Here is a 21,803-nt window from a genome sequence, read left to right as displayed (position 1 = left end):
AAAGATATCCAACCAGTGACAATTATCTTTTTCGCTAATCCGAGGCTACAATGTCCTACTTTGTAGAATTTGCTCCCTGGAGTTGGGGAGTTGGAGAGTGAACTAATGCAAAAACATGGAGTATGTACCATTTTCAGTTTTCAGAAAAGATCTCAGATACATGACAGTTGAGGCGTAACCGGATTTCTTGAAATATAAAAATACACATTGGTTGTAAAAATAAAACAATAAAAAGTACGAATTTAAATGTACAGTGTCTTCTATATATGTAAATAAATTGCCTGCACGCACACACTATATATGTATATATACATATACATACACACGTATAATATTTATTTAGCACATACATATATTGTATATATGTAATTGTATATATGTAATTCTGAATCTGCCTTTTTTGTTTAACCATGTTGTGCATACCTTTCAGTGTTACTGCATACAAATGTATTTTATTTTTTAAGTGGAAAAAGAATTCTGCATCCTCCAATGTGTATTAAAGTTATTTCTAGTTTTCAGGTTTCCTCTGTTACAAACAATAATGGTTTGATTGGAAGTCCCTATGCAAAGTTATCTTTGAGTATTTTGGAGTATTTCCATAGGGTGGATTTAAAGAAGTGAAAATATTGATGAGAATGTAGCCATGTTTTACATTTCAATAAGGGTTGCCAAATTATACTCCAAAAAGGAGATTCCATGGGCTTCTCCCCCCACCCCCAACAGTGTCTGAACTGAGACAACAACCCTCCTCCTCCTCCTCCTCCTTATTCTTCCAGTTGGTGCAAATTTTATAATTTTATTTATTTTTAAATTTCATTATCGTTTAACTTTTTTATTTAATTGATTTTATTTTTTTAAATGCAGACACTGGAATGCATTACAATTCTTATTACACATATAGAGCACAATTTTTCATATCTTTGCATATAAAGTATCATTTAATTTTTTAAAGCTTTTTATTGATTCATAATACTTATGCATTAATTAGGATTTATTTTGACATAATTATAAATGTATGGAGCATAATTTGCTCCAACTAAGTCCCCAGTACTTACACTTACCCTTTTCTTCCTCCTTCTCCCTGTTCCCTTTCCTCTACTGATATTAAAAAATTCCCTTTCTCTCAAAAAAAGTTAGTTTCCTGTGGATATACATAATGGTGAAATTCACTGTACTATATTCATACATGTACATTGGAAAGTTTGGTCAGATTCATTCCACTGTTTTTCCTTTATTCTGCCCCGTCTCCCTCCTCCCAACCGCCTTCTTCTACTCACCCCATCTTTCTTTTATTTGATAGAACCCCCTTGATTTCTTTTCTCTTTTTTGTCCTCCTAATTTTAGACTAGCTTCCACATATCAGAGAACACACTTGGCCTTTGACTTTCTGAATCTGGGTTATTTCACTTAGCATTATAGTCTCCAGATCAATCCATTTACTAGCAAATGACATAATTTCATTCTTTTTCATGGCTGAGCAATACTTCATTCTGTGTGTATGTACATGTGTGTATATCACATTTTATTTACTCATTCATCTGTTGAAGGGCACGTAGGTTGCTCCACAGTCTGGCTATTGTGAATTGTGCTGCTATAAACATGATGTGGCTGTGTCCCTATAGTATGCTGAATTTAGATTTATTGGATATATACTGAGAAGTGGGATAGCTGGATCTTATGGTGGTTCCATTCCAAGTTTTCTGACTTGGGAAACTGCTTTCTCCATACTGCTTTCTAGAGTGGTTGTATTAGTCTTCGGTCCCACCCACAATGTATGTTTATACCTTCCCCCCAGATCTTTGCCAGCATTTATTATTATTTGTATTCTTGATAGTTGACATTCTCACTGGATTGAGATGAAATCTTAGTGGAGTTTTGATCTGCATTTTCCTGACTGCTAGGGATGTTAAACATTTGCTTCATGTATTTTTTTGGCCATTTGTGTTTCTTCTTTTGAGAACTGTCTGCTGAGTTCTTTTTCTCATTTATTGATTAGGTTATTTATTTATTTATTTTTTTTAAGAAAGAGAGAGAGAGAGTTATTTTTAGTTTTCGGCAGACACAACATCTTTGTTTGTATGTGGTGCTGAGGATCGAACCCGGGCTGCATGCATGCCAGGAGAGCGCACTACCGCTTGAGCCACATCCCAGCCCCTGATTAGGTTATTTTTGGTATTAAACTTTTTAAAAAAATATTTTTATTAGTTATTGATGGACCTTTATTTATTTAATTGCTTATATGTGGTGCTGAGAATCAAACCCAGTGCCTCACACATGCTAGGCAAGTGCTCTACCACTGAGCCACAACTTCAGCTCCTGGTATTAAACTTTTTGAGTTCTTTATATATTCTGGATATCAATCCCTGTCAGAAGAGTAGCTGGCAAAGATTTTCTCTCCCATTCTGCAGGCTGTCTCTTGATGCTCTCAGTTGTTTCCTTTGCTGTGCGGAAGTTTTTTAATTGGTTGCCATTTCACACATTGATTCTTGGTTTTATTTCTTGAGTTTTAGGGGTTCTGTTAAAAAAAAAGCGGTGCCTGTATCGATATAACCAATATGATGGAATGTTGACCTGTGTTCACCCTGTGTTTTCCTCCAGCAGTTGCAAAGTTTCTGCTCTAATTCCTAAGCCTTGGATCCATTTTGATTTGACTTTTGTGCAGGGTCTCACCCCTCTTTTTCCAGTTGAAAATAGCATTGGTTATTTTGATTTGTAATCTTTAGTTGCAAGTGATAAAAACAGAATGTGAACCAGCCTAAAAAAATAAAATAAAAAAAAAACCAAGAAAAAAAATATTAATTCATGTAACCACATGAAGAGAAGCATGGAGTGCAGCCTGTCTCTCCTCACTTGTTTTCTAACTTAGTTCTTTCTTCCCCTGGGGCTTGCTTTCTTCAGACCTTGCCTTCATTTCCACCAGGCTAGATTCACACTTACATGCTTCAGTCCAGAGAAGACAAACATGCTGGATGTCAGGTGAGCTACCACACTGCATTCTCTTGGTTTTCCCCAAGACCCACAACTCTAGTGTATTCAGTGGAATAAATGCAGCAGTGTGCAAGAGACAGCCCTGGGCATCCCGTTCATCTAGAAAGCAAAACTGTTACCAAAACACTCCTCCTTTTCTTTTATATTTAGAATTGGCCAGAATTGTCGTTCTTGACTGTCTATTGCAGAATTTAGCCTAACACATTACTAAGCTGAAGAAAATTAGGATTTTGTTCATTAAGAAAAATGAGGGGAGTGAATTTTAGGTAGGCAATTAAAAAATGTATGCTACATCTTAAAACAAGATATCAAATACGGTATTCGTTTGTTTAATGTGTGACATCCCACCAGACGGTGAACTCTATGAGGATAGGGACTGTGTGTAATTTGTTCATTTAAAAAAAAAAAATTCCTGCTCTTAGTTGGTGCCTAGCAGCTGCTCGGTAAGCATTGGTTGAATGAATGGAGCACAGAGCGGAAAGGAATGGAGGTTTAGTACATCACTATAAACTAGGGTCTGTACTTCACAGATTTCGTTTTTTTAAAATCTGACCTACTTTTTTTTTCACTTATAATTTCATCCATATGACCACAATGCATTTAGTCCTTATGACTACAGTGGTCTCTCATACCTGCCTTGTTTCTGAGGGGACTTTCACAGTTTTGAAGAGCACTTCTCAGGTATGTTGTAGACTGTTCCTGTTATTTTTTTTTTCATGATTAGACTGGGGTTATGGGTTTTGGGGAAGAAGATCATAGAAGTGGAATGCCTTTCTTACCACATCCTATCAAGGGTATGGGGCATGACAGGATGGACCTTTGTTGATGTTAACCCTGACCATACCACTGAGGGAACGATGGTTAATTTTCTCTGTGCAAAATTACTCATTTTTATTGGTTTACATACTGTATACCAGTCCCCACTTAAGGAGTGGGGAGTTATGCTCTACCTCTTTGCAGGCAGAGTGTCTACATAAATGATGATTCACTTGCATGGGGGATTGGTCTCTATTTATTCATTTTTAACATCAATATGTAAAAGTTTTCATTGACATGATTTGCATAGCATAAAGTTCACCCTTTCAAAGCATATAGTTCTGCGGTTTTTAGTACATTCAACAGTTGTATAATCATCAACACGAAAATTCTATAACATTTTTGACATGACAAAAGGAAATCCTGTGCATATTAATAGGCAGTCCCTGTCCTCTCCTCCCCCATCATTGGGCAGACAGCAGTTTAGCACTTCCTGGGTCTATGGATTTGCTAATTCTGGATATTTCATAGAGATGGAGTCATGTAACATGTGCCCTTTGTAACAGGCTTCCTTCACTTCGAGTGTTTCCGTGGATCATACATGGAGCATTTCTCAGAACTTCCTTCACTTTTACTATAATATTCTTTTGTCTGGATTAACACATTTTGTTCATTGATCTGTTGATAGACTGTGGGTCATTTTCACTTTTGGAATAATGGTGCTTAGAATGTTTGTGTTCAAGTTTTTGTGTAGACATATTTTTCCTTCATTTGGGTATATACCCAGAAAGGGAATTGCTGAGTCACATGGGGACTGCATGTTTAACTTTCTGAAAAGCTTCTTGTTTTCTAAAGTGACAGTACCATTCTACATTCTCACCAGTCTGTCTGGGAGTCTGTCTCTCTGCATCCTTGTCCACAGCTACTGTGTGCATATTTTGTTTTAACCATTCTGGAGGATGTGAAGTGACTTCTTACTGTGACCTTGATTTGCGTTTTCTTTAATGACTGATAATGTTGAATGTTTTTTATTTGCTTATTGACCATATATCAATTTAGAAAAATCTATCCAAATCCTTTGCCTGTTTTTTTAAAAGAATATTTTTCTAGTTGTCAATGTATCTTTATTTTATTTATTTACACGTGATGCTGAGAATTGAACCCAGTGCCTCACACATGCTAGGCGAGCGCTCTACCACTGAGCCACAACCCCAACCCCTTTGCCCGTTTTTTAAGGGGATTATTTGCTTTTAATTGTTCTGTTGCAAGAGTCCATGATTTAAAAATGTCCACCTCAGGTGATGTTGAAGCAGACCATCCTTGAAATGGCAACAGGAATCCTGCATTCAGCTGTTGATACACCCACCTTGGGCTAAACATTAACACTTTCACTCTGATTAGCTTTGCATAGTGTTCCACTTTATTGTGAATATGCAAGCTGATGTGGCTGAATGCTAATCTAATGGAATTATCTGCTGAACCCACTATCCTTCCTTTTCCAATCTTAAATTGTCATCTTTCTGTGTCCTGCCCAGAAGTGTAAGTAGTTTTTTGAGCTTCTGTCCTCTGATAACCTCTCATGTTAAGTTAAGTCTCTGGAAGCTCTCTTCCAAGCTTAGGAGATGTATCTCTAGTTCTAATCTCTGAACTTTCAGTTCAATATATCTTATTGTCTACAAGGCTTTTGCACCTGAGTGTCCTGTCCTGTAAGTACTTTAAAGTCAGTATGTCTATACCCCTTCATCCTTTGCAATGCTTCTTTTCCTGTGGTTTTAATTTAAAGACCCTGTGGCTAAGTCACTCAAGCATATGAAGCATAAGAACTTTTGAGGCAGGGTTGCTTGCATTCTAAACCCTGGGGGATATAAGTGTTTCCAGGTCACATTTTTTAGAGATCTTGATTTAATATTTCTGGTGTTGATCAGGGAATAGGAATTTTATAATTTTCCTAGATACTTTTGAAAATGAACTGGTTTGAAAGGTCATGTTGGAGGTTCTGCCATTGAAATGTTTCAATCCCTCCACACAGACCTTTTTTTTTTTTTTTTTTTTTTTTAACCATTCTGCTGCCTTTGCCCTTGGTGGGTTTCTTATCATTACAGTGGCCTTCAACCTGCTCTGACTCCTCTGTGTCTCTTCCCTATTCAGTCCTTCCTTCACACTGCTACCAGAATTATCTCCCTAAAATACAGATGGGATAATCAACTTTCTGATGATTTCCCATTCCTTAGAAAATATGTCTAAACCTCTTGGGCTGGCCTTTCTTATTCCTCACAGTCTGGCAGTTATTTCCTTTCTCCTGCTGTTCTCCATCCACGTCCTAAAAGCCGTCTATATTCAGCTACTTAGACTGTTGTTTTTGTCGATACTTATGCAACTCTTTCTTTGCTCTACCCTTTCCTTGGATTGCTGTCTGAGCTAGGAGTCTTATTTCTACAAAGAACCATCCTATATTCATTCACTGGCTTTGGTATAATAATGTGAAAACCAATCAGAGGTAGTATCTGTGTCTTTGGGCTGCTATAACAAAAGAACCTGAGGCTGAGTAATCTGTAAATAATTGAAATTTAATTCTCCCACTTCTGGCAGCCGGAAGTCCAAGCTCATGCTGCCTGGAGGATTTGTTTGGTAAGGGCTTGCTGTCTGCTCCCAAGATAATCCTCCCATGGAGGAAAAAATGAACACTGTGTCTTCACAGGACAGAAGGTAGAAAGGGATGAACTTGTTTTCTCAAACCCTTTTATGAGGGCATCAGTCCCATTTGTGAGGGCTTTAATCTCATGACTTCATCACTTGCCCCAAAGGCCTACCTACTTCTTAATCCTGTTGTTTCAGGATTAAATTTCAACATGAACTTTGGAGGGGCACAAACATTGAAACTATAGCAGGCAGCCTCTTCAAATAACTTATATTTATTATTTATTTATTAATGATAAAATTATACAACATAAGACTGGTAAATGTATTTAAACAAAACTTTTTATTAATACCTAACACTCATACATATATTCTCTTGGGTATATATTCTCTTGGGTTAGGGCACAGCATCTTAGTCTCCGTGTGATATGTATTTGTGGCATTGCAGGACTTTGCTCTTCTTTTCTCCAGTTGCTGGATTCAGTGTGGAAGTTTTCATGGGTGCTTCTGGTCTGAGACTTAACCTTCCAGCATTAGCAGAGGGAAGGAATAACATGGTTGCAGTTGGAGCCAATGTTATTGAGCTTGAGAACATCAGGCCTGCAGTTTAGGGAACTCACATTTTTCATCACTTGTATGGTTACTGCACTGGCTGACTCGGTTTCCTTGTGCTCAACTCTTTGTAGGTTTTACGTATATATAAATTAGGTAAGCGTAATGTGTTAATTCTAGTTAGAATTTGAATAGTCAAGTTCTGATACCTGCAGCTGTCTGGCTAGTTTTGTGCATAGGTACAGTGAACCTCCCTGCTGTGTTCTGAAATGATGTGTATCCTTCACTTGACACAGCAGCTCCCCTGTATCCAGATCTGGGATTTCAAGTCATGCTTCATACTCTCATTCAAAAACCTTCTCTCTGTCTTCTTGTCTAATACTTACTCATTTGTATTTCAAGTCTGCTAGGCTTCGATGATAGCCTATTTTAACATTTAAATTAAAAATTTAAAACACCTAAATAAAATGACTTTATTTTCCTTATACTGAGAAATATGATCTCTTTCCTCTATGTTACCCAGAGCTGTCTTTCCTAAGTACATCTTGGAAAGTGGCAGATCATTACTGTTCACCAATACCTAGAGCCTCTCCCCACAGGAAGACTATTCTTTGCTTTGTTGAGGGAGTATATTTTTTTACCATAGAGCTAGCTTTGGTACTTTGAGAGAAAGTACCATGTCACTGCCTGTTGCTTTACCTCATTCTCTTTTCTCTCTGCCAAGATATTACTTTTGTTGTTCCAAATAGTGATTACTTTTTTTTTCTTTTTTCTTTTTTTGGTACCAGGGATTGAACTCAGGGGCACTCCACCACTGAGCCACATCCCCAGCCCTATTTTTGTATTTTATTTAGAGACAGGGTCTTACTGAGTTGTTGAGGCTGGCTTTGAACTTGTGATCCTCCTATCTCAGCCTCCTGAGCTGCTGGGATTACAGGCTCTGTCTGATGTTCCTTTGTAAATATGGTGCCCAGCCTTTAGTCATTCTAAGATGAACTGTACTATGGGAGAAAAGAAAATCTTTGCTCTTTTGTACTGCTGATAACTTGGGGTTCTTTGTTATCACAGTTTTGTCCTGTGACCTAAAAGAATGCCTGGTATCTAGTAGGTGTTTGTTAAGTATTCGATAGATGAATGAGCTTGAGTAAGTCACTTTCCAGGGATCTCAAACTGGAAATTCATGCTCTCAGTTTTGGTGAGTTTGCAGAACAGCCATTGTCTTAAAGAATCAGGGTTTTGAAAGGTGCTTGAAAAAAACCCAAATATTTAAAAATTAAGACAGGTGGATCCTATAGAACAGAATGGAACAGAATACAAATCTCATGTGAATTTTAAAGGAAAAATACAAGTCTTCCAAGAGTTTTCATGTCAGTAGAGTACTGCTTCTGGCTACATTCCTAAGACCCTCTGGACATGTTTGAGATGCCTTGATAATCTCTGTCTCAGCTTTGTACTCTGTGAAATGCCTGCAGTGTTTAGAAGGGGTCCTATAGTGTGAACAGCAGCAGACCAGGAGCCAGAAGCCCTGGACCCCAGCCCTCTTTTTGCTAATAAATAAGCATAGGACTTTGTCAGATTATTTCATCTAGAATCTCAGATTCAGAAGGCATACTAATAATTCTGCTATATGTACCACTGGATATTTTTGAGGAGTAATACAGGTGAAATTACTTTGAAAATTATTAAGCTCTATTTTTCTAACTGAACTATGATATGAAACCTTGCAATTTTTTAAAATAAGATTTTATCTACATTATATTTCCACTAGGTGGCAGCATGTCACTTGTTTTCTACTATCATTTTTACAGTTTGTGTGTAATCTTAGAAAGTAATTGTACCTCATTTTAAAACTTTCCCTTTCTCCTTTCTTGTTCCATATGCCATCTTTCCTCCTAAACAATTTTGAAAAAACATTCTTGTTCATTTAAAAAGATGAATGAAGTAAAAGTGAATCCAATCTCCCTAAAACTAAGCATTATTCTAGGACTTCTACTTCATTTGGGAGGAATTATTAGATAGCTTAATTTTGTTCTGATGTAAGCAAATTGATTTAATGTAATTTTTGATATTTAAAGTAATTAAAATCATTAACAATTACTTACAGAAATCTTGCTCTTTTCTTTTTTTCTTTCTTTATTTTGCCGTACTGGGTATTGAGCTTAGGGGTGTTCTATCCCAGAGCCATATCCCCACTCCTTTTTATTTACTTAATTTTGAGATAAGATCTTACTAAGTTTTCCAGGCTGGTCTTGTACTTGGGATCCTCCTGCCTCAGCCTCTCAAGTATGTGCGCCACCAGGCCTGGCACTTGCTCTCTATGAATGCTTAAATTTTTTTTTTTTACAATAAATGTATGCAGACATTTTTGACTGTGATGCCTGCTTTTTCTATATATCAGAGGATCATCAGGTAATTGTTATGCAAAATCCTTTGATGTTTATGACATGTTTGAGAAACACTTTATCGTGGTTCCATATCAGTTTACTTTGTTTCAGGAGTTCTTAAAGAATTAATTCTAGATGACTAATTAAATAAGAAAAGATCCTTGTGAAGCTTGATAAATGATTCCTTTCTGACTTCTGTTTATATTGAGGATTCAATGTAAGTGATGTCAGAGGTATATTAGAGTAGTCTTGCCCTATTGCAAGGGAAAAAATCAGAATTACTCAGCAACACAATGCATTCACTTGTTCAGGGGCCACCAATGCAATTTTTAAGCTGCCGTATTCACTATATTCTGTATAAGAGAAAGTAGCTACTCTGAAAAATTAGCCTACTTAAACTTGTTTGTAAAACTTGATGTAAATAGAGGAGATATAGTTGGTTAAAATTTGACAGTAAAATTTAATTGCTTTGTGTCAAATAAATCTTGCTGTTTTCAGGGAGAAAAAACATTTATTTTTTTTTTATTTTGCTTTAAATGTCTGAAATTAAATTGATATGTCACTGGAAAGTTTAACATGTTTCACTTATGGTTGTAATTATGAAATTTCATGTTTTTTCTCTTTTATAGTATAATGGTGAGTTGTGGGCACTGTGTGCATAAGTATTTAAAGCTTTTTTTTTTTTTTTTTTTGAGGAAGATGGTATTTAGCTTGTCCCTGTCTTTTGCAAAGGAACTTAACTACCACATGAAGTGAAAAACTTTTGATGTTTGATCATCATTATATATTTCTGATCAAGTTTAAAAATTGCTTTAGAAATTTTATCTGGTCAAATATCCCCATTTGCACAGGGGAAAATGGAAGAACTTTGTATCTTAGTTTCAACAAAGGATTTTAGAGAAATCCCACAATTTTATTTACACAAATTAGAGAGTGACACTGGCTGGCTAATGGATCAGTTAGGCAGGTTCACTGCAAGTTGAGCAAGTGGACCTAAGTGTTGTGATGAATAAACCTGCGAGAATGTGTGGCGAGAGCCAGCAGCATGCCCAGGCTCCCTGTTCCAGAATCTTCCCTCCTGTGTCTTTTCACTGCTGACTTAGGAATTCTGCTTAACAAATTTGTTGATAAGAGAAAATTGGGAGAGTTGGTTTTTTGTTAAAGAGGAACAGTTTTCAAAATATGTTGTCCCAAAGTGGAATAAATAGATAAGAACAAACTGATAAAAATCAGCACTCATATTTGCATTAGTAAGTTATGTTATAAAAGTAGAAAATAAGGTAATTGTTTTCCTTAAAAGCAATTTGAAGAGAAAGTTCAGTTTTAGGGGAAGTTTGCATGGTTCGTGCAGGGATTTGTCAGAATCTGTAAATGAGGAGAGTTATTGAAAAGATTGCTGATCTGGTCTTGGAGACACATGAACCCATGATGTGAAATTACTGTCATTATGGTCTTGTCTTGAAATGTATTCCTCTGAACAAAGCTGTTAAAACTATTTGAGCATTGAGGAAAAGTAAGAGAAGAGTAGTAGTTAAGAGCTGTTACTGAGTTATTGAACACCAGCTGTGATAGTTCCAGTGTTAAATCCTTTTAATGGATTACCTAATTGAATTCCCTTACAACATCCTATGAGTTAGATAGTACCATTAGTCCCCTTTTTTTTTCTTTTTGCAAATGAGAAAACAGGTTTAAATGATCTTCTCATTACCATGTACGAACAGTAAATAATACAGTTGACTTTCTATACCATTGGGTTCCACATCTGTCTGTAGATTCAATCTACCTTGGATTAAAAAAAAATTTTGAAAAAATAATTGTGTCTGTACTGAACACGTACAGATATTTTATCATTATTATTCCATAAATAATATAGTCTAACAATTATTTATGTAGTGTTATGGCTGGGATATGAGGTATCCCCCAAAAGTTCCTGATAATTCAGGAATATTCAGAGGCAACATTGTTGGATTATGGGCTCTGTGACCTGATCAGTCCATCTTAGTTTGAATGGACTAACTGGGTGGTAACTGTAGGTAGGTAGGGCATGACTGAATGAGGTGGGTCTCTGGAGTGTGCCCTGGAAGGGAGTGGCTTCTCTGTGGCCCCTTCCTCTTCTCTCTGTTTCCTGACCTGGCTGGCCAGGAGCTGAGCAGCTTTCTTTCCCTGGGCCCTTTCCCCATGCTGTTCTCTCTCACCTCGGCCCTACCCAGAGCAACGGAGTTGGCCTTCTACGGACTGAGACCACCGAAACCATGTCCTCTAGGTTGTTCTTGTCATGTATTTTGGTCACAGCGATGACAGACTAACTAAAACACGTAGCCTTTGCATCATATTAGGTATAATTAGTAATCCAGAGATGACTGAAAGTCTATGGGAGGATGTAGGTAGATTAGCTATAGGTAGTCTTGTCATTTTATACGAGGGCACACGCATCTGTGGATTTTGGTGTCTAAGGTGATACTGGAACCCATCCTGCACTGACATTAAGGGACGACTATTTAACTTGAAATGGAATCTGAGTCAGAATCCTGAGGCCATGTGCTTGCCTGTTAGAATACATTGCTTCCAGGACGATAGGGTTCTAGGACAGAGGAAGGTCTCCACAGAGAGTAGCCATTATTCAGTGCTTCAGGCAGGTAAGGAGAGATAAAAATTTAATACGGCAGCAGGTGATTTCATTTAAAGTCCTTTTGGTGGGGTGTTGAGGGTAGATGTCATGGCACACTGAAGAGAGAATAGGGAAGTGAGGGTGCTCAGTGAGGAGAGGCCTGAAGAGGGAGGATAAGCTAATAAGAGATGATCTTGGGCAGAAACAATGGGAGGATTGGAAGAGGAGGGATTTGGGGGAGATTTAAGGTTTGGATTAGAAGGTGGAGTTTCTGTGTTATAACAAGGAAGTTATAAAAGCCAAACACAATCAAGAAATAGACAAATAACCTGTTCCTCCTCCTTTCCTCTCTGCATTTAAAATGTTTTTTAAAGTATGTTAAAAATGTTGTTACTTAATGATTTACTTAACTAGAAATCACATACAATTAAAAATATAATACAGTGAATACTTTGGAATCAAGTTTGGTGGGGACTTGTGATCCCCAAGGAGATCTGGTTTATTCTCCAAAATTATTTGCTGGAGAAAGATGATGTTCCAGCCCATCTGTGTCACCATCAGTGCCTGGCTGGCTTTCGTTTCTCACCTTTCCCCTCAGCTGGCCAGACCTTGATTTGCTCAGGCAGTGCGCAGATGAGTCGCCGTTGTTCCAGTACAGTTATCTCATCCCCCTTGGATGGCAATTGATCTGCAGAGGTTAGTGTCACCTTGTTTTGGATAATGAGAAAGGGAGTCTTTGTGTGAGGCTCCCTGGAAAGCTTTCACTTTTCTCATCAAAAGAAACCAAAATTTAGTTGGTATGGCCCTTCACCCTGCTCATGGCCAGGACTCTGGACATGATGACCAGAGGTCATCCTCTGAATGTGAGGCAATAAGCCTGACCACAAAGTCTGTGTGTGAAGGAAGGCAGAGGGCACCTTTAGAAAGAACTTGGTGTTCACCTGCTCTGGGCACCTGGCTTTCCATCTCTCATTACAGGAGACAGGCTTATATCAGTTTAAGTTACTGCAAGTCAGGTGGGATTTTTTTGTGTGTGTGTGTGTGTGTGTGGGGGGGGTCGGTTGTTGTTGTTGTTGCTTACAGGAACAAGTCCTTTCTCAGCTGTTTCTTATACATGTGCACTTCATGGCAGATTTTAAGGTAGAGAAGCACATTGTTTAATGATGGGAATACCTTTTGAGAAATGTGTTGTTGGGCGATTTTGTGCAAACATCTGGAGGTGTACCTAAAGAAGCTGAGATGGCTTCAGTGACATGAAGGGGATGTCATCTTATGGGACCACCTTTGTAAATGTAGTACATGGTGAGAAAAGTGTTGGTGTGAGTGTATGTCCTTAATTATTAGTGTTAAGTGTGCCCTCTTTTACTTTTGCAGCATTCCATAGCTCATCAAAAGGATCTAAAATGACTTGGAACAATTTCAAATTCCAAAAACAATTTAGTCTTTAGATATCATATTGGATAACTTCGTCTTCTATTTCAGTGAGGAATGCATTTCTAGTTTCTTCCCAGTAACTAGAGCAGCATCTTATGATATCCATGTCAGCTCCATGTCCACAGGATTCATAAAACATTTTGCTGTGGAAGAAATTGAAGCACAAAGCCATCAGAGACAGTTTTCACAGCAGGACTAAATCAGCTCAAGAGAGTATTTTATTAAATAAGCTATTTAGTCTACATTCTAGAAAATCTTAATTGAAGAGATATTTTATGCCAAAGTGTTTACTAATTATGAAACTGCCAAAATGCACATTTGCTGGGCTAGCTGGGTTAGGATGGAGTTAAATAAAAAATAAACCTCACTATTCTGAAGGGTTTCTGGAATGAGCATGATTATTCTGTGTTCTCAGAATTCAGATATTGGATATAACTGAGACATGAGTACTGGGTAGGTGTCCTCTGCCCCAGCGTTATTTGTGTACTTACGTACACAAGAAGGTAGTGCAGGATTTCTCTCATAGATTTTAAAGTATGTCAAATGAAGTAGCAAAATCTGGTTAGAAGCGTTTGCTTTATACAGTGAGATAAATGCTAATGCAGAGGTTTTATCTATTTTTACAGTATGATTTTGATTTGCGTGTTTATGATATGCAGGTTATGATATGCAAGGAAATTTCTAGTCAATTCTGAGAGTGCTGTGGAGAGAAAAAAATGCCAATTAAACACCGCCACCAACAATAAAAGTCTAGACACTACTATAAAAATCACCTTAATGACAATAGGAAAAACAACATTAAAGTTATTGGAACAATTAAATCAAAACTTATCAAGCACATGAATAAACATCTCTGCATGCAACACAGAAAGTAAACACAGCATCTCGCAAATATCTCCAGTTATGTGGAGATGGAGCATTTTAATAGCTGATCTTTTTGTTTCATCCCTTGAGTCATGGCTTAATTAACTACTAAAAGATTCAATCATTTCAGATCAGCTGGTCAAATTTTTTGGCCTCTCTTTAGTTTATCGTAACATTGAATGAAGTATTAATAATTAAATGTTGTACTTTGAGTCCAACTTATTAAGAAGGATTTAAGTTTCAGACTTCTATTAGAAATTATATAAGGAGAGCTTGGTTATTGGGTTTAATTTCAAGTGGATGCAAAATTGCCTACCAGTGCCATTGTTTGGAAGGCATCTTTGCCCACCACTATACCACCAACACCAATGCCATTGTTTGGAATATTTTTCAGGAGAGTTTGTAATATTTGAGGTACATTCCACTTTGAGGTGTGTCTATCATCATGAAGCACTAATCAATGGAAGTTTTGGCATATATAGATATGCTATTGTGGTGTGGATGTTGTGGTCTGTGTGTTAAAGCCTTGGTCCCTGGGGTGGCTCCACTAGGACTGCTCTGGACCTTCAGGAAGCAAGACCCTATGAGAGCTCTTTAGGTGGTTAGGGGTGTGCCCTAGAAGGGGGTGTGGGATTCTGGCCTCTTTCTCCTGCTTTTCACTTCATGATTTCTGACACATGCTTTACACCACTGCCACATCTACTCCATCCCCTTTTTCCGAGGCTCAAGGCAGTGGGCCTGCCTGATCCTGGTCGGGAACCTCTAAAACCATGAACCAAAATGAAGTTTTTCTATTTATAAGTTAATTTCTTAGGTATTTTGTGGAGTGACAGAAAGCTAACTGACCCATGTGCTTCTTAAATAATGGTTAAAGATGTGTGTGATTCTGTTCTCTGCTTTTCAAAGTCATGAAATTTAGTTGCTTCGTAGTGTTTGTTTTATAATTTGGTGAGTACTATGGACAATCTGTGGGTCATTAGATTGTCATCGACCTACTGAAATCATATTTGTTGTTGTCCATTGGCTGCTTTGAATCACACTCACTCATAGGTGATTGTACTATTTGTCATGTTTAAAGCATACCTGTTGACAATCATAGCTTAAGGCCTGTCCCCTCTGTCATTCACTCTTTTTTTTTTTTTAAATTAACTCACTGACGTAGTCTTCTCTAATGAACCTCATTTTCAGTCTTATACATTCACAGAAGAGTATCATGGTTTTCCTTCCCAGGGAGCCAGCTGCTCCTTAGAATGTATCTTGACATAGCATTTCAGAGGGGGTATATTGAAACTGGCATTGAAGCTGGAGCCTATTATTTGCAAACCTTGAATATCCTGCTCATGCATCAATTATATAGTTTTAAAATTATTTTTATAATTTAGTTTTGCTTACTTCACTAATTGTTTTGTGTAACATTTGTCTAATCAACAAAGGTTTGTTCATGGTAGGGGTCATGTTTTAAAATTCCTGTGTTACTACAGGACCTGCCACATAAAAAAACTCACCGTAATACTTAGCTACTGACTGCATTAAATTTTGGAATATTTTGCACATAAAATTGTTTTGGTCTGCTAGACATAACAAAAGACCACAGGTTTTAGCTTAAACATCAGACAATTCTGATGACTGGAAATCCTAGATCAAGGTACTGGCAGGTTTGGTTTTGGGTGGGATGTCTCTTCCTGGCTTGCAGATGGCTGTCTTCTTGCTGTGTCCTCACATACTGTACCTCTCTCTGTGTGGGGAGAGGAAGAGGGAGAGGTGAGGAGGAGGGTGAGGGGAGAAGGGAAGAGAGACAGAGATTTTTTGCCTCTTACTCATTTCCTCTTGAAAGAACACCAGTCCAGATGGATTAGGACATTTTACCTTAATTATCTCCACCAAGGCCCTATCCCCAAATACAGGATGTTGGGAGTTAGGGTTTCAACATATGGGTTTTGGGAGAAGCTTTCTCAAGGAAAGAGCTTCCCCCCTAAGTTTTTACCCTACCATATTTTTTCAACTCAGCTTTTACTCATTTCTTTCTTGAATTATGGAACTTTCCTCTTCTAATATTTTCTGCTCTATATGTCTCGGCGGGTGCTAACAATTAAGTATTTTCTTAAAATTCCTAACTGGAACGGCTTAAGGCTCTTCTGAGGGTCTTCCTGTGGAGATTTCCTTTGGAGGCAGCAAGTGCTCCAAGGCCAAGCTTTATTAATAGCCCCCTGCTCCCCTCGTCGGCACACCTTGGGCTTACCTTTGAGAGGCCAGCACGTCACACCAGGCTGCTAAACAACTGCCTCAAGGACTTTCGTTGATTTTTTTTTTCCACAAAATTTGGAGCGTAAGTGAATAATAAGTAGCCTTAAGTCTGATTGGTGGGAACCTATCATGTACAGAGGTATAAGCCCACCAACTTTAAAATCAAGTAATTGTCGTAGGCTGTGTGGCTCATTTTTGACTAAAAGGGTTGAAGTTTTCATGTTCAGATGCACAGAAAGGCCAATGCTCATGCATCTCATATTTCAACTTACAATTTACCACAAAAACAACAATCATCAATGATAAGTTTTCTACCTTTTTTTCGGGGGGCGCAAGTGGGATGGGGTGGGCAGGACCGGGGATTGAACCCAGGGGCACTCGACCATATCCGAAGCCCTATTTTGTATTTTATTTAGAGACAAGGTCTCACTGAATTACTTAGCACCTTATTTTTACTGAGGCTTGCTTTGAACTCGCAATCCTCCTGCCTCAGCTTCCCCAGCACATGGGATTACAGGTGTGTGCCACCACAGGTGCTTCATTGTGTGTGTGTGTGTTTTATTTACAATTCAGATTTTTTTTTTTTTTTTAGTTCTAGCTGGACACAATACCTTTATTTTATTTTTATGTGGTGCTGAGGATCGAACCCAGTGCCCTGCTTGTGCTAGGTAAGTGCACCACCACTGTATCACAATATCTGCCCCCATTGTGTTTTTAATTTGAATTTCCATAATGATTAAGGATGTTGAACTTTTTTCATGAACTTTGTTGGCCATTTGTGTCTCTGAAACATTTGCCCAATTTTAGTCAGATTATTTGTTTTTGCTAAAGTCTATAGGTTGTATCTTGACTTTGCTAATTGTTTCTTTGCTATGCAGAAGCTTTTTAGTTTGTTGAAATCCCATTTGTCTGTTTTTGCTTTTGTTGCATGTGGTTTTGGAGTTAAAATAAAAAAAAAACAATCATTGCTCAGACTATTGTAATAGAGGTTTTACCATATGTTTTCTTCTAGTAGTTTTATAGTTTCAGGTCTTAAATCTTGTTTTTAAAAACCTAACCTAAAAACATAAAAATTATGCATATTAATGGGATACCATGTACTGTTTGATACATGTATACCTTGTAGAATGTTTAAATACAGCTGAACATATTCATGTCCTCAAACATTTATCATTTCTTTGTGATGAAAATTTTCAAAAACCTCTCCTCTAGCTTTTTGAAATGTATAGTACATTATTGTTATCTAGAGCCACCATACTGTGTAATAGCACCCAAGAGCACCTTGCTCCTGTCTAGCTGTAGCTTTTGCCCAATGATTACCTTCACTACCTCCTCTACCTTTACTGCCCCAGCCTCTGGTAACCACATTGGAATTTTGATAGAGATTATATTGAATCTTTGTTATATGTAGGATGGATATTTAAAAATATGAATAAATTAGGATATCTTTCCATTTATTTTGTCTTCTTCACTTTCATCATCATTTTTACTTTTCATTATACGTATCTTGTGCCTCCTTTATTAAACTTTTACCTAGGTATCTTATTTATTTTTTGTTGATATTATAAATAAAATTGTTTTCTTAATTTCTTCTTTGGTTAATTTATTAATAGTGTATAGAAATGCTACCAATTTTTCCATGTGGATTTTGTAGTCAGTGATGAAGTCATTTATCAGTTCTAATAGTTTTTGTTGTGAGATCTTTAGGGTTTTCTATATATAAAATCAAGTTGTCAACAAGTAAAGACAATTTCACTTTGTCTTTTACTATTAGAATGCCTTTTATTTCATTCTGTTGCTCAACTTCTTTGCTTAGGACTTCTGGTACTATGTTGAAAAGAAGTGATGACAATGAGAATCTGTGCTTTGTTCCTGATATTAGAGATTAAAACTTGCAATACTTTACCATTGAAATCAATGCTTGTTGAGAGCTTTAGGGTACTGAGATACAGTCCTCATGGAAAGACCTTATCATGAAAGGTGTTGAATTTCATCAAATGCTCTTTCTGCATCTAGTGAAATGATTATACATTTTTAACCCTTCATTCTGTTAATGCAGTATATATTACATTTATTGATATGCATATGTTGAGCCATCCTTGAATATCCCAGGGATACATTTTACTTGATTGTGGTGAATGATTGTCTTAATGTGTTATTTAATTTGAATTCTAGCCTGTTGTAGAGCATTTTTTTGAATGTATGTTCATCAAGGATATTGGTTTGTGATTTTATTTTCCTGTAGTATCCATGTCTAGCTTTCATATCCAGGTAATGCTAGCCTCCTACAATGAATTTGGAAGTATTCTCTCAATTTTAGCATTTTGTGAGGGTTTCAGAAGTACTGTTATTCCTCTTTAAATGTTGGTGGATTCCATGAGTGAAGTCTTCAAGTCCTGGGCTTTTTTTTGGGAGAGATTTTATTTTTATTACTTTATTTTTTGTGGTACTGGGGAATGAACCCAGGATCTTGCACATGCTGGGCAAGGGGCTGTGCCATCACTACCCCCTCAGCACTGGTGGGAGATGTGTTACTGCTGATACAGTTTCTTCTTCATTGTTCTGATCAGAGCGTCTGTTGAGTTGTGAGTCAGCGATGGTGGGTTGTTTGTGTATGGAAGTTCACTCATTCCTCTGGGTTCTTTGTTGTCAAATAGTTATTTACAGTAGTTTCTCATGATTCTTTGTATTTCTGTGGGATCTGGTATAATTTCTCTTCTTTCATTTCTGATTTTATTTATTTGAGTCATCTCACATTTTTCTTAAGTCCAGCTAAGTGTTTGCCAATTTTGTTTATTCTTTCAAAAAAAAACAACTCTCGGTTTTTCAATTGATTTTATAGTCTCTATTTCATTGATTGCTGCTCTAATTTTTGTTGGCCTTCTCCTAACTTTGGGCTTTTTCACTTTTTCCAGTTCTTTGAAATGTTATATTACTTTTGTTACTTGAGATATTACTTCCTTTTGATGTAGGCATTAATTGAAATAAATTTTCCTCATAGAACTGCTTTTTACTGCATCCCTGAAGTTTTGGTATGGTGTTATTTCCATTTTTGTTTGTCTCAGGTAGTTTAAATATTTTTCTTTTAATTTCTTTTGACTCATTTGCTTTAATTTCTTTTTGATTTATTTGTGTTGCTTAATTTCCACATACCTGTGAACCTCCCAAGATTTCTCCTGTTATTTTTATGTTATTATGATCAGAAAATATACTTGATATGATTTCAGTCTTCTGAAATTTGTTAAGACTGGTCTTATGACTCTATCCTGGGCAAAGTTCTGTGTGCATTTGAAAAGAATGTGATTTTGCCACCACTGTATGGAATAGTCTGTGTATGTCTATTATGTCCACTTTGTTTAAAGTTAATTCAAATGCTTTCATATTGATTTTCTGTCTGTATACAATCTGCCTGTTGTTTTAAGTGGGGGTATTCAAATCCCCTACTATTACTGAGTTGCAGGCTGTCTTTTCAGATCACTTAATAACTGCTTTATATTTTTATATGCTCCAGTGTTGGGTGCATATATATTTATAATTATGATATCCTCTTGATGACTTGTTTTCTTTATCATTATAAAGGACCTTGTTCCTTTTTGCAAACTTTGACTTACCTCTTTTTTTTGTCTAATGTAAAGACAGCTACCCTGCTCTCTTGGGTTTCATTTTTGTGGCATACTTTTTTCTATTCCTTCACTTTCACTCTATAAGTGTCCCTACAGATAAAGTGAGGCTTTTGTAGGCAGCATGGAGTTGTATCTAAGTTTTAAAATTCATTCATTTAATTCATGTTTTTGATAGGAGAATTTAGTCTATTTTTATTCAAGATAATTATTGATAGGTAAGAACTTGCTAATGCAATTTTACGTTTTTTTTCTGGTTGTTTTGTAAGTCTTTTGTTTATTTTTTCTTCTTTTGTTATCTTCTAATCATTTTCTGTGGTGGTATTCTCTGAATCCTTTCTTTTTGTTTTGTGCAGCTACTATATTACTGTTTTAGTAAGTCTTTATGCTGCTGTGGCCAAAAGACCTGGCAAGAACAATTTTAGAGGAGGAAAAGTTTATTTGGTGTTCACAGTTTCAGAGGTCTCATTCCACAGAATCCCTCTTCATTGCTCTGGGCCCGAAGTGAGGCAGAACACCCTGGCCGAAGAGTGTGATAAAAGGAAAGCAGCTCAGGAAATGACACCTGGAAGCAGAGAGAGACTTCTCTCACCAGGGACAAAATACATACCTCAAATGCACACTGTCAGTGATTTACCTCCTCCAGCCACACCTTACCTGCCTCCAGTTACCACTCAGGGTATTAATGCACTGATTAGGTCAAGTCTCTCGTAACTCCATCATTTCACCTCTAAACTTTCTTACATTGTCTCATACATACGTTTTTGCTAGTTAACTCCTATCTAAACCATGGTGTTCGGCTCCTGGACCCCAAAAGCTCATGCTTAGCTCACAATGTGAAATATATTTAGTCCATTTCCAAGAGTCCCAATAGTGTTGACAGTTCCAGCATTTTAAAAGTCCAAGTCTAAAATCTCTGAGACTCAAGGCAAACCCTCAGCATGAGCCCCTGTAAAAATAAAAAACAAGTCACATACATTCAACATAAGTAAATCTTTCCATTTGCATGGAAGAAATAGGGGCATAGAAAGAAGGGATGGGACCAAAGCAAGACGGAAATCCAGATGGGAAAACAAATCCTGGAGTTCTATGGCCTGCATCTGAAGCACATGGCATCATGATGTTTTCTCCAAAGGGCTTGTGTAGCTCTGCCCCTATGGCTTTGCTGGTTGCAGCCTACGTGGCCTCTCTGTTGGTTTGCTTCTGCCCAATTTCTTAGACTTCCCCAGCAGATGTTCCACATTACTGGCATCTTTTAGTCTTGGAACTCTTCACTGCTGCTTTGCCTTCCTTCCCACATCTCCACACATTGCCTACTCAGAGATGGCTTGCAGGGACTCAAGCCTTGCCACACTTTGCCTGGCCTCCTAGGCCTTCCTTTGAAATCTTGGTGGAAACCTCTGTGACTCCCTAATTCTAGCATCCTGCATTCCTGCAGAACCAACACCACATGGTTGCCACGAAGGTCTGTTTGAGCAGTTGCCAAGCCTCCAAGGACCACAGTTGCAGCAGTCTCTGAGTATCTGAGTGGCTGAGCATGGTGAAACACCTTTCTAGGACCCTCTCTGCAAGCAGGGTGCCCCACTGGTCACTTCTCAAAGGAATTTTTACTTTTATATCTTTGAGCCTGAAATGGGTGTGGTCTTGCCAATACTGAAATAAATACCTTCAAGCCATCTTTTCTATTATTTCTGGGCAAAATACTTAGGAGCATCT

The 21,803-nt window shown here is 37.4% G+C and overlaps 1 protein-coding gene across 3 annotated transcripts in view; it reads left to right on the top strand.

Moving 5' to 3' along the window:
* The first annotated feature begins 12,493 nt into the window (after positions 1-12,493).
* The window catches only part of Epm2a (EPM2A glucan phosphatase, laforin), a 75,128-nt gene continuing 65,818 nt past the window's right edge, over positions 12,494-21,803 (top strand). Inside the window, exon 1 of one of the 3 annotated variants that reach the window (XM_015497879.2) lies at positions 12,494-12,621. The gene's annotated coding sequence lies outside the window, so the exon portion shown is untranslated. Of the gene's footprint in view, positions 12,622-12,917; positions 12,942-17,103; positions 17,136-21,803 lie in introns of those variants that run through there. The other 2 variants (XM_048799484.1, XM_048799493.1) reach the window with 2 other exon arrangements.

This window comes from Marmota marmota, unplaced genomic scaffold, assembly GCF_001458135.2.
Source record: "Marmota marmota marmota unplaced genomic scaffold, marMar, whole genome shotgun sequence".
NCBI classification, from domain to species: domain Eukaryota; kingdom Metazoa; phylum Chordata; class Mammalia; order Rodentia; family Sciuridae; genus Marmota; species Marmota marmota.
The sequence above is the reverse complement of the archived record's forward strand: the minus strand, read 5'-3'. Positions and strand labels throughout refer to the sequence as shown.